The sequence below is a fragment of the Macaca nemestrina genome, chromosome 7 (assembly GCF_043159975.1).
Source record: "Macaca nemestrina isolate mMacNem1 chromosome 7, mMacNem.hap1, whole genome shotgun sequence".
Taxonomy (NCBI): Eukaryota; Metazoa; Chordata; class Mammalia; order Primates; family Cercopithecidae; genus Macaca; species Macaca nemestrina.
Genome location: NC_092131.1, coordinates 68756137 through 68770527, shown reverse-complemented (window position 1 = coordinate 68770527; position 14391 = coordinate 68756137). Strand labels below are relative to the sequence as shown.

General features: G+C 40.8%; 1 pseudogene; it reads right to left on the bottom strand.

Annotated features, from left to right (window-relative positions):
* Positions 1-4204: 4204 nt before the first annotated feature.
* Positions 4205-7036, bottom strand: LOC105478044 (coilin pseudogene; annotated as a pseudogene).
* Positions 7037-14391: the final 7355 nt, after the last annotated feature.

The following is a 14391-nucleotide window of genomic DNA, read 5'->3' as shown; positions in this document are numbered from 1 at the left end:
GCAACACAAACGATGCTTGCACAATTTATATGACTACTGAACTCTTAATGGTAAGGAGAAATTAAGACCAGCTAGTTGTTAATCTTAACCTTTAGTTAATAAGGAGAATTTCCAAGACAAACCCTAGTTCAACTAACTAGGAATGGGGTCTAGGCTGAAGACACTAGGCTTCTAGTGTCCTAGAAGCAGGAAAACACTCAAACTTGCCTTCCCTGTTGGAAGCAAGCTGAAACTCCAGAAAGGTGTTGCCTGCTCTCCATTGTCATGGAAGCAGGCAAACTCACTTTTTCTTGTTGGAAGTGAGTAAAACTCCAGAAAAGGAGTTGTATAGCAAAGTAAACCTTAGATCTCAATCAAATTTTGGGAGATCAGTGATTCTCTGGAAGGGAGAGCTCACAAGCCTCAGCAAATCATCCTATTTGAGCAATAAAGATAGCCCAAGCTGGTACCAAGCATCGATAGGAAATTTGTTCAAGGTCAGGGGACCTCCACTGAGCCCCTTCCTGGTCACAAATTTGTAAACCAAAAAGTTCCTGAGACAAGTCTCAACCAATTCAGAAGTTTGTTTTGCCAAGGTTGAGGACATGCCCAGGAGACAGCGTTGTGCCTTTCTGCAAAGATGATTTTTGAGGGCTTCAGTATTTAAAGGGGAAAAGCAGGCTGGAGGGGAAATTGGGAGGGTATGGTCACATTACTGAATCCACATGTTACAAGAAAAAAGGAGCAGGTAGGGGAATAGCCAATTATGCATTTGTCTCATGCTCAGTAAATCTGTGCTGTACACAAGATAAGGTGAACACAGAGTGGAGATATTTGACCTTTATCTGTAGCTATCTGCTTAGGAACTAAAGGAAAGGCAGTTGCTTGCATGACTCCACTTCCAGCTTCAGTTTTTCCTTTAGCATAATGAATTGGAGTCCAGACTTTTTATTTTCCTTTCACACTCATAAGAGATGTCTAGTAACAAAAATGTGTTCGTTTATTATTTGAAATGCTGTTTATTATTTATAATTAGATGCAATAACCAAATAAGAATTGGACACTCTTTACTAATTGAATAGCTTTTAGACATGTATCTGCTATGGCCACAGTTTTTTTTTTTTGGTAAGAGATATAGCTTTTGTTTCTTACTATGGGTCCTGATACAATTCCCAAACAATGGTGGAAATTATAAACAGGTGATATGACTATTACCTGTAAATCATGACCAGAAATATAATACAGACCTACTTCATTTTGTTACACTTCATTGTGCCTCACAGATATTGTGGTTTCTTGTTTGTTTGTTTTAACATATTGAAGGTCTGTGGCAACTCTGTTGAGCAAGTCTATCAGCACCATTTTCCCAACAGTTTGTTCTTGCTTTGTGTCTCTGTGTGACACTTTGGTGATCCTCGCAGTATTTTAGACTTTGCATTATTATTGTATCTGTTATGGTTATCCATGATCAGTCATCTTTGATGTTACTATTGTTATTTTGGTGTACCACAAACCACATCTATAGAAAATAGCTAACTGAATTGATAGATGTATGTGTTCTGACTACTCTACTTTCCCCATCTCTCCCTCTCCGTGAGCCTCCCTATTTCCTGAGATACAATCATTAAAATTAGGCCTATGGGTAACCCTACAACGACCTCTAAGTGTTCAGGTGATAGGAAAAGTCCCATGTCTCTCACTTCAAATCAAAAGCTAGAAATGATTAAGTTTCATGAGGAAGGCATGTTGAAACTAGGCCTCTTGTGCCAGACAGCCAAGTTGTGAATGCAAAGGAAAAGTTCTTGAAGGAGAGTATAGGTGCTACTTGATTGAACACATGAATGATAAGAAAGTGAAATGGCCTTAATGTTGATATGGAGAAAATTTTAGTGGTCTGGATAGAAGATGAAACCAGCTACAGCATTCTCTTAAGCCAAAGCCCTCACTCCAAGTCTATGAAGGATGAGATAGGTGAGGAAGCTGCAGGAGAAAAGTTTGAAGCTAGCAGAGAATGGTTCATGAGGGTTAGATAAAGAAGTCATCTCCCTAAAAATGCAAGATGAATCAGCAGGTGCTGATGTAGAAGTTGCAGCAAGTTATCCAGAACGTCTAGCTAAGCTCATTGATGAAGGTGGCCACACTAAACAGCAGATTTTCAGTGTAGACAAAAACAGCCTTCTGTTGTAAGAAGCAGCCATCTAGGACTTTGATAGCTAGAGAGAAGTCAATGCCTGACTTCAAAGCTTCAAAGGGCAGACTGACTCTCTTGTTAGAGGTTAATGCAACTGGTCACTTTAAGCTGAAGCCATTTGCAATTCCAAAAATCCTAGACTCCTTAAGAATTATGTTAAATCGGCCGGGCGCGGTGGCTCAAGCCTGTAATCCCAGCACTTTGGGAGGCCGAGACGGGTGGATCACGAGGTCAGGAGATCGAGACCATCCTGGCTAACACGGTGAAACCCCATCTCTACTAAAAAATACAAAAAACTAGCTGGGCGAGGTGGCGGGCGCCTGTAGTCCCAGCTACTCGGGAGGCTGAGGCAGGAGAATGGCATGAACCCGGGAGGCGGAGCTTGCAGTGAGCCGAGATCTGGCCACTGCACTCCAGCCTGGGTGACAGAGCAAGACTCTGTCTCAAAAAAACAAACAAACAAACAAAAAAGAGTTATGTTAAATCTACCCTGCCTGTGCTCCATAAATGGAACAACAAAGTGTAGATGTCAGCAGATCTGTAGACAGCATAGTTTACTGAATATTTTAAGCCCACGACCTACTGCTCAGAAAAAGTTTCCTTTTAAAATTACTTCTGATTGACAATGCACCTGGTTATTAAAGAGCTCTGATGGAGCTGTGCAAGGAAATTCATGTTTTCATGCCTGTGAACACAACACCCATTCTGCAGCCCATGGATCAACGGGTAATTTTGACTTTCAAGTCTTATTTTTTAAATTTATTTTTTAGTTCAATATGGTTTTATTTAAACATGTGTGCAGCTGAAGGGGGGATCTGATCTTTTGTTAGGTGAAATCAATTTTCACAGTTCATATTTGGCCATTTTAGCTTTGTAGTGAATAATAACAGAAAAGGAAGTTTCTGTTCAAGATCCTCACTCCAGCACACTCAGCCAGGTGCCTGGCAAGATGACACATTTCCTGGTCTAAAGTTCACAGCCAGTCCTCTCACCCAAATGGAACACCAGTTCTCCTCCCAGCACACACACACACACACATACACACACATATACACATACACACACACACACACACACCCCCACATACACACACATACACACACACATACACACACACATACACACACATACACACACATACACACATACACACACATACACACATACACACATACACATACACACACACACATACACACACATACACACATACACACACACACACAAACACACACATACACACACACACACACACATACACACACACATACACACACATACACACATACACACACATACACACACATACACACACACACACACACACATACACACATACACACACACATACACATACACACACATACACACACATACACACACACACACATACACACACACACACACACACACACATACACACACACACACACACACACACACACACATCTTATTTTCACTGCTCTACACAGGGCCCTGAGAATCCTTAATTTTAAAGTTGGGAAAAACGTGAAAGGATTCCTTAACTCATTGTCTGTGACAAATTCAACTACCTTTTAACTCTTAACAATTGCAAGTATAAAATATTTGAAATTTATGAGATGCTCCACTTTATGGAACAACTCAAATGCTAAAAAATTAGGTCAAGTAACATGCTTTAATATTTTAAAATGTTACTTAAAACTTACTGAGACAAGATAGCAGCACATTCTTGGTATTATAAACTCCTACTGATGACTGCTACTTGATAGCCAAAAACATTGAAAAAAGAGAAGAAACCATACTGGTATACAACAATGTCTGCAGGGAATGTCATGTTTTACTTTTTGTTAACTGCAATTAAACCTGACAAACCCAAAGATCTACAAAACTGACACTCATGTTATTTTAAATGATGAGGTAGGTTGTTTCCTATGCAGTAAAGTGAAGATAACAAAAAAATCCACACAACTTCCAAATTCTCTTAAAAAAAAATTTCGGATTATAGTCACTTTCACAAACAAGACATTCATTCTTAAAGTAGAGAGGTTATACTCAGGCAGGTTCTGTACTTGATGTGTTACTTGGAGATTCAATAATCAGTCTTGGGTCAATCAACTCTCTCCAAAATACAGTAATTTTGCTCTCCTGTGTCACAGCGTACTCCACTACCTCGGTTCTATTTTCATTGTGATAAACCAAATCAAATTTCCCAGGTTCTCTCAAGGCAGGTAAGGATGGAAGAATTTGTGTATCTACTAGTGCTGGGTCTCTGGATTAGGGCTTAATATTCTTCTGGATGTTAGTTCTAAAAGCTTAAATGCAGTCTTTTCTCCAACTTGAGGGGCAGCTGCTTACAGTGGTAACAGACTATAGTCCTTGTGTGTCTTTACCGGATTCTGGATAATAGATGAATTTGTTACCATGTCACTTAATTGCTGTTGCCTCTGGTGGTCAGTGCTTCTATTTACAATACAGGAAACAGGATGCCATCATCCTCCACCTCTCCCCCGCATGCCCCGTCCCCTAGCTCCCTTCCAAGAAAAAAGGTTCTCTCCTCTACCCCATCCTCTTCCTAAACTAGTGGGGAGAGACACACTAGGAGAAGGACCAGGAGCCTGTCCGCCACCATTTGAGCCAGAATACCTCCATCCAGCAGCACCTGCAGTATGTGATGACAACTCTGGTCCTGGACAACCTCTTCCTGCAAAAAGGCCTACTGTCTTTAAGAAACCAGCAGCACACTCCAGGGTGCTTGATGACATCAAGCATTGGTCATCTGACTCTGAACTACAGTCTGAAATAGAAGATGTTGTTCCAGAAGTCTTGTCCTTGCTGGGGGTAAGGCTAAAGCCAGATTTTACACCCAGTTTGTCCGCAGTTGTATTTTTGGTAGAGGGTCCTTCCTTTGATAGCTCAGTTGGTAATTTCTCTGAGGAATTTCTGGCCTCCAAAGTGACTTTGCTGGGACCATCACTAATAGATTCATCACAAGACTCAGACTCCGAGAAGGAACTGGGACTCTCTTTTGAGCAAATGCTTACACTACCTTTACTTTTGGCTTTAACAGGCTGTTTCTAGCAGAACCTTTTGGAGAACTACATCTCTGATTGGCCCAGTCTTTTACTGCCTGTACTTCTGGAGACTTGGGATTCTTCGCCTTTTTTTTTAATATTCACTTTTCTCTTTTTTCTTTGCTGATTTTCTTTTGGTCTCTTTGTTATCACCCGCTGTGCCACAGGTTGCTTTATTTTTTTCTCTTTTTTTTTTTTGGCTGACAGTCTGATCCGTAACAGCTTTTGGTTCCAGATCCAAGACCTTCTCATTATTGTTATTGTTCTCTTGCCTCTTCCGATGCTCCTTTGAATATTTGTAATCTGGTTCGGTTTCTTCATCCTCTAACTGAAATGCCTGCTTCTTGCTTTTCTAAGTGATAAATTAGTGTCACCATTACTGATGATTATAGAATTCTCAGCAACTCCTCTCTCTTCTAATTTAACTCTGAGGCAGCAGTTGTCTCTCACCAGGCGCACGCTCTCCCCCCGGGGCAGGAGCCCCCGCTCCAGGTAGAGGCCTAGGAGGTCCCCAGAACTGCAGCTGAAGCGCTGGTGGATGAGACTAGTGAGATCTGTGACGACTCGTCAGCTGTTCAAATCGACCAGAAGCCAGAAGGCCGTACAGTGCGGGGTAGCTGGCGGTGGGTAATCAAATTGAAGCCTTAGCCTGTTTCAGAGGCTGCCATCTTGCTCCGTGCTCAACGGAAGCAGACTTTCAAGTCTTATTGTTTAAGGAATACATTTTATAAGACTATACCTACCATAGATAGCGTTTCATCTGATGGATTTGGGAAAAGTAAAGTGAAAACCTGAAAAGGATTCACCATTCTAGATGCCATTCAGAGTATTTGTGATTCACAGGAGATCAAGGTCTCAGCTTTGTAAGTACTTTGTAAGGAGTGGATTCCATGGATGGAATCCATGGAATGATTTTGAGGGGTCTAAGACATCAGGGGAAGAGGTCACTGCATATGTGGTAGAAATAGCAGGAAAACTAGAATCAGAAGTGGAGCCCGACAATGTGACTAAAGTGCTGCTGCAATCTCATAAAACTTGAACAAATGAGGAACTGCTTCTATGGATCGGTAAAAAAGTGCGTTTTTGAGGTGGAATTTACTCCTGGTGAAGATGCTGTGAACACTGTTGAAATAACAAAATACTTCAAATATTCCATACACTTAAGTCAATAAAGCTGCCGCAGAGTACAAGAGGATTAAGTCCAATTTTGAAAGAAGTTCTGTGGGTAAAAAGCTATAAAACATCATGGCATACTACAGGGAAAATGTCCACAAAAAGAAGGAATGGATGCGGCAAATTTCATTATTGTCTCATTTAAGAAATTGCCAGATCCACTCCAGCCTTCATCAACCAGTACCCCCATCAGTCAGCAGCTATCAACATGGAGGTGATATCCTCCACCAGGAAAAAGACTGGCTGAAGGCTCAGATTATTGTTAGCATTTTTTAGCAATATTTTAAAAGTTAAGGTCTGTACATGTTTTAGACATAATGCTATTGCACACCTAATACATTTCAGTATAAACATAACTTCTATATGAATTGTGAAAAAAAATGTGTGTGTGACCTGCTATATTGTATTATTCTCTTTATTGCAGTGGTCTGGAACTGAACCTGCAGTATCTCTAAGGTACAGCTGTACCCTAATGCCAAGTTCCCCCATCTGCTAATCATTTAGTGCCTTATGGAGAAACAACTGTTTTTATCAGAAATTAGAATTTAACTTTGGTCAATATACAAAGCTGTTGATAAAGTAAGGCATACCCATGTATTTACTGACAGCTATGCAAACAATCTTACCTTTTTTTCTTCATGTTTCTTTTTAGAGAGGCAGTTTGTTTTATTTTGCTGCATTGTTACCATAATTTCAAACTTTATAATTTAAACCTTTTTTTCACATCTTTCCACATCCCTTTAAGTCTATAAATTTTATGTCCTTACCCAATTTCTCTCTGAAAAATGTTTTCCAGATGTAGCGATACTGTAATATTAATGCCAACCTAAATGTTAATATGCCATTCATTTGAGAAACATATTTGAGAGTCTTCTGTGTGCTAGTTTGTCCGGAATCGGTGGGTTCTTGGTCTCACTGACTTCAAGAATGAAGCTGCGGACCCTTGCAGTGAGTGTTACAGTTCTTAAAGACTGTCCGGAGTTTTTTCCTTCTGATGTTCGGACGTGTCCAGAGTTTCTTCCTTCTGGTGGGTTCATGGTCTCCGTGGCTTCAGGAGTAAAACTGCAGATCTTTGCGGTGAGTATTACAGCTCTTAAAGGCGGAGCGTCTGCAGTTATTCCTTCCTTAAATCCGGAGTTGTTCCTTCCTCCTGTTGGGCTCACGGACTCGCTGGCTTCAGGAGTGAAGCTGCAGGCCTTCACAGGGAGTGTTATAGCTCATAAAGACCACGCAGACCCAAAGTCTGAGCAGCAGTAAGATTTATTGCAAACAGGAAAAGAACAATGCTTCCCCACCATGGAAGGTGAGGCTACAGGGTTTCCGCTGCTGGCTCTCCCAGCCTGCTTTTATTCCCTTATCTGACCCCACCCACATCCTGCTCCTTTTACAGAGAGCTGATTGGTCCGTTTTGACATGCTGCTGATTGGTGTGTTTACAAACCTTTAGCTAGACCCAGAGTGCTGATTGGTGCGTTTACAATCCTTTGGCTAGACAGAAAAGTTCTGCATGTCCCCACTAGATTAGCTAGACACAGAGCGCTGATTGGTGCTTTTACAAACCTTTAGCTAGACACAGAGCGCTGATTGGTGTGTTTACAAACCTTTAGTTAGACCCAGAGTGCTGATTGGTGCGTTTACAACCCTTTAACTAGACACAAAAGTTCTCCAAGTCCCCCCACCCATCCCAGAAACCCAGCCATCTTCATCTCTCACCCTCTGCGGCACCCAGCCCAGGCACTCTGGCAGCCCAGAGGGAGCTCCTCCCCTCATCAAGCCCTGCAGGCGCCCGCTGGCCGCGGGGCCCACTGAGCCTGCGCCCACCCGGAACCCGCGCCAGTCCGAGAGCACCGCGCGCAGCCCTGGCTCCCGCCAGTGCTTCTCCCTCCACACCTCTCTGGGAGCGGAGGGAGCCAGCTCCGGCCTCGGCCAGCTCCAGAGAGGGGCCCCACAGCGCAGCGTCAGGCTTAAGGGCTCCTCAAACGCAGCCAGAGCCGGGAGAGATGGAGGGCTGCTGGCACGTTGTCACCTCTCACTAGGCATGTTCTAAGTGCACAGGAGACAATCAAGAACAAGACGGACAAGGTCTGCTCTTGTGGGACCTTACATTCTGTTAATAGCGGGAAGATAGATTTTAACAATGGATATGTTAAAAAGGCACTTGCAAATAGTGCATGCCAAAGAAAATGAAAACACGTAATAATAGAATGTGCTCCAAAAAGCTGCTTTGAGGTGGTGAATTTTTTTAGCTGAGTTGTGAATAATAAAAAAGAATGTGAATATGGATAGGATAGCATTCCACAAATAGAAAACAAGTATAAATATGCCGCTGTGCAGAAAGAAATGGGCTTTCATTTTCAGGGAAAGAAAGATGGCTGGTATGATATGGAGTGGAGTGAGCACAGGAGAGCCTGAGAGATCAGGTCAAGAAGTAGACAGGGCCAGGTCGTGCCTATCTTTTTTTTTTTTCTTTTTTCCAGTATCCGTATGAGAGATAGGTTATCCCTGTCTTGAAGGCCATGTTAGGAAGTTAGTATTTTATTCTAAGAACAAGATGCCAGTGGAATATTTTTATATGACCTAACAACATGTAAAATGAAAAGCACTTTTATTTGTGTGTGGAAAATGAACTTTAAGGGGAGAAAAATGGAAAGTAAAGAAATAAACTGAAAGACTATTGAAATAGTACAGCTGAGAGACAATGGCGGCAAGAAGAGATGGAGAAGGAAGAGAAGTGGATGACCTTAGGATGTATTTTAAAGTTATAGCCAAGGAGTTGCTGGTGGATTAGATGTAGAGAGTGAGAGAAAAAAGGGATCAGGAGTGACTCTTGGTTTTTGATTTGGGCAATTGGGTGAACAATAATGCCATTTATGGAAATGGGAAAAACTGGGGAGAAAAGTTCTGGAGGGGGTGAAAATCAAGAATAGAGAATTCTATTGAAGAATACAGACTAGAGATTGCCCTATTAAGTTGGAGAGGCCCATTTAGACATCCAAGTGGAGATTACTAAGAAGGAAGTAAACTCTGTGAGTCTGGAGCTTGTGGAGGAAGGCACTTTAGGGCTGGGGAAAATAATCTGGGAGTCATCAGCTTACAGGTAACCATGCCAGTGGATGAAATTATGTGGAGAGTGAATGTAGACAGAGTTGTGGAAATTTTCACAGTTTACATCAAGTATGTATGGAAGTCGCTTGCCTTGGCCGGGCGCGGTGGCTCACGCCTGTAATCCCAGCACTTTGGGAGGCCGAGGCGGGCGGATCACGAGGTCAGGAGATCGAGACCATCCTGGCTAACACGGCGAAACCCCGTCTCTACTAAAAATGCAAAAAATTAGCCGGGCGAGGCGGCGGGCGCCTGTAGTCCCAGCTACTTGGGAGGCTGAGGCAGGAGAATGGCGTGAACCCGGGAGGCGGAGCTTGCAGTGAGCCGAGATCGCGCCACTGCACTCCAGCCTGGGCGACTAAGCGAGACTCTGTCTCAAAAAAAAAAAAAAAACAAAAAAAAACACTTTCAATTTAGAAACCTTTGCGATACATTTGGAAAGGCTTAAAAAAAAAAAAAAAAAAAAAAAAGCGTCCATGAAATGCCTGAAAACCATGTCATCCCTTTCTGATAAATTTAAGCCTTGCAGTGCTTCTTCCAAGCCAAACATCCTCTGGCATGGTTTCCTCCTCCATGGGTCTAAAAGTTTTATGACAAAATAGAGAAATATATTTTTATTTAAGGGGATTAACCTCAGAGTGAGTGAGAACCTTCCTGCTTAGATTTGATGAATCTTTCTGGCATTGTTCTAGTAAGAGAAATTTTATCAAAAGGGAATGAGTATCAGTCTGTCTCAGACTATGTTTTACTTTTTTTCCTGTCACTTAGCTTTCTTGACTGATATGCTGCCGCTAAGTTTTAGGAGACCTTTGCATTAATCTGTTTCTCAGTAGGCTGTGCTGTGGGTATGTCTTACAAACAAGCAGCATAATTTGGCTATATACAAAGAGAATCCTTCTCTCAGGTTACTTTTCTGGATTTGAGTGTGACTTAGGAATCCTTGCATGAAATGCTATTTATCTTCCTTCAAAGGTGAGGATTTACTGGGAATGGGATTTTTCTTGTGCTAGAAAACACCCATCCTAGATTACCTTCAGTTCAAACTATTTAAAACAGCATTTCAGAAGATTTAAAATATTTTAATATTTGAAAATATTTAAAATTCTGTCTAGAATGCTCTAGTAAGCCAGAAAAATTCTAGTGACAATGTTGAAAAATTCTAGTGACAATGTTAACATTTATCCTATGAGGCTAAATGTGACCTGTATGTTCCAGAATATTCAGGTGCAGCAGAGCTTGGAAATATGTAAATTAAAATGATTTCTTCCTGTATGTTTCAACTCCAAAGCTAGTTTTGATGCTTTAATTTCATGTATATTCTAACAGATTACATGGTATTTAGTCATGTGTTGAATTTGTACAATGCATTATGCATTAGCTTTTAAAAAGTTTTCATACCTATTTGTAGTGGCTTTGTATCCAGTGATTAGGTAGGACAGCTGTTAAAATTCCTGCCACAGACAAAACTAGTAATGTGACTGGGCTGGAATCCAGAGTATATTTCTATAAGATAAGTACCCTTAAGCAAACAACAAACATAACTACAATACCAGTGTCCACCCTTTAAAATCCCAATAATTTCCTAATATCATCAAATACCACCTAACATCCAGGAACTTAATATCATAAAGATCCATTCATATTTTTGCAATTGTGCAATTGTCTTTAAATTTTTTTTTTTTTTGGTTTGAATCAGTATCTAAATAAGGTCCAAATAGTATCCTCAGAGTGTCTGTTTTACTTTTGTCTTTAAATCCATGCAAAAAAAATCTTAAAGTCTAGCTTACATAGTGTTTTAGTAAGATTATAGTATAATTGTTATATATTATCAAAGAATCTACTATGTCAAAAGAGTATTTTGGAGGAAAAAAATAAGGTAACTATGTAGATCTGAAAAAGTTTGATCAGTCACCTTTTTTTTTTTTCCCAGCCCAGAGGTCTTTTATTTATTTATTTATTTATTTTTAACACCTATTATGCCATGAATTCATAAGGAATAGGTTCCAGCAGCTCAGGCTCCTTCCCATTGGTTCTCACAAAGTGTGCTTCTCTGGGTGGAACAGGCTGGCGCTTCAGTTGAACCCAGGTACCTTTCTCTTTGGCTTCTTTCTTTTTCTGATCATTTTCCTTCACGCATTTCAGGAAGCTATCCTTGGCTCTTAGAGTGCTTAATGTGCTCAATACACACATTAATTCTCTTGGCAAGAATCTTGCCCTTGTTTGTTTACAACAATGCCAACAGCATGCTGGGTAACATTGTAGACTCTTCCAGTTTTGCCATGGTAACACTTGTGAGGCATTCCTTTTTGAACAGTACCCATTCCCTTGATGTCTACGATATCACCTTTCTTATAGATTCGCATATACGTGACCAAAGGAACAACTCCATGTTTTCTAAAAGGCCTAGAGAACATATATCGGGTGCCTCTCCTCTTTCCCTTTGTGTTAGTCATTTTGGCGAATTACTGGAAGATGGCGGTTCCGGCGGAAAGGCGATCTGTGAACTTTATGATACGATGCCAAAATAGTCTGTTGATTTTATTAATTTAGTGGAAAACATGATCAATTCAGTCAGCTCAGGTATTAACAAAACTGCAAATTAATTAGCCTTTAAAAAGTATCTTCTATTTGTTGGGTCCACATATACAGCCAAGATAATATTTATATAGGACCACAATTATATATTGACCACAATTATGTATAAGACCACTTCAGGTCAGGTGTGGTGGCTCACGCCTGTAACCTCAGCACTTTGGGAGGCCGAAGTGGGTGGATCATGAGGTTAGGAGATCGATACCATCCTGCCAACATGTTGAAACCCCGTCTCTACTAAAAATACAAAAATTAGCTGGGTGTGGTGGCGTGTGCCTGTAGTCCCAGCTACTCTGGAGGCTGAGGAATGAGAATCGCTTGAACCTGGGAGGCCCAGGTTGCAGTGAGCTGAGATCGCGCCACTGTAGTCCAGCCTGGTGACAGAGTGAGACTCCGTCTCAAAACAAAACAAAACAAAACAAAACAAAACAAAAAATGCTTGAAAATCTTTAATAATGCCACCTCAGTTGAGTAGTTCTTAGCTTTCAGAAATAATTACAACTATAGTGCAGTGCCTATTCTAATTTTAGAGCTGTCTTGTCTAACAGTTGGCTAATCACATACCAACTATGTATTCTTTTTTTTTTTTTTTTTGAGGCGGAGTCTCACTGTCACCAGGCTGAAGTGCAGTGCTGTGATCTTGGCTCACTGCAACTTCTGCCTCCAGGGTTCAAGCGATTCTCCTGCCTCAGCCTCCAGAGTAGTTGGGACTATAGGCTTGCGCCACCATGCCCAGCTAATTTTTGTAGTTTTAGTAGAGATGGGGGTTTCACCATGTTGACCAGGATGGTCTCGATCTCTTGACCTTGTGATCTGCCTGCCTCAGCCTCCCAAAGTGCTGAGATTACAGGCATGAGCTACTGCACCTGGCCAATTATGTATTTCTTATTAAAGATTAGAATAAAATTATATGCATAGATTAGGTTATATAGTACACACACACACTTTGTATGTGTTAGATGTGTTAGGCATAAATTCATACACTTATATGATGATCATTCTGTTGCTTTGTTATTCCATAGATTTGGTGATACTGATAAATATACCAAGGGCAGTTTCATATAATGAAGGAGTTCTATCATCTGGGTTTAAATTCTACCCAAACTCTTACTGGCTTTACGACCTTAGACACAATTGTTAATTTTTCTATGCCTGTTACCTTATACGTGAAATGAAATATCTACTCCAAGGTTGCTGTGAGAATTAAATGACAAAATACTTGTTTGTGAAATGCTCAAAATGGTGCTTTGCGCATAGTAAATATTTAATACATATGTTATGGCATTTCTTAGCCAATTTATTAACATTGTTTCTTAGAGAATTTACTTATTTTTATTTAATTATTTTTTTTGAGATGGAGTCTGGCTTTTGTCACCCAGGCTGGAGTGTAGTGGCGCGATATCGGCTCACTGCAACCTCCGCCTCCCGGGTTCAAGCTTCTCCTGCCTCAGCCTCCTGAGTAGCTGGGATTACAGTTGTCTGCCACCATGCCCAACTAATTTTTGTACTTTTAGTAGCAATGGGGTTTCGCCATGTTGGCCAGGCTGGTCTCCAACTCCTGACCTCAGGTGATCCGCCTGCCTCGGCCTCCCAAAGTGCTGGGATTACAGGCATGAGCCACCATGCCCGGCCTTAAGTGTGTATTTTGTAGCTAAAAGCTAGTCTTTTAAATACATACTTTTTATTTTAGCCATCTTCAGTAGAAGTATTTCTAAAATGTATTAAATGCTCCATTAATTTATCCCAATATTCTGAACACAGTGTAATATTTTTATATGGATTCAAGTTCATTACAAATACTTACCATTGCCCTGTATTTTAGGCTTGTTACAGGGGTGTTGACGTCTGTTTCAAACACCAAAATGGCCTAAGACTGATTATGTTCTCGCTTTCATGAATGTGTAAGCTTCCATACCTTTCACAGTCACCTCCTTCTCTTCCCTTTCTAATCCACTGTAGACTGAGAAACCTGATGAACAGGTTTATTAGAATTACGCTGAAAAGAAGACAAAGTGAGTAGAAGGAATTGGAAATGGCTCTTCTGAGTGTGACACCTTTACCCATTAGTCAGGGACTAATCCAGCACCACGAGTCTTTTATACTTATTTCTGGATCCTTGGCTACACTTCAAATAGCTGAGGTTGTTGGATATAATGTCCGTATTAAATAAGTATTAATCTAATGACAATAGTGCTTTAAACTGAAATATGGTAGAGTCAGTTCAGTGCCATTTTGCAGCTTTATTGAGGTGTAATTGGCAAAACTTGCATATATTTAAGGTACACAATGTGTTTTGATATAT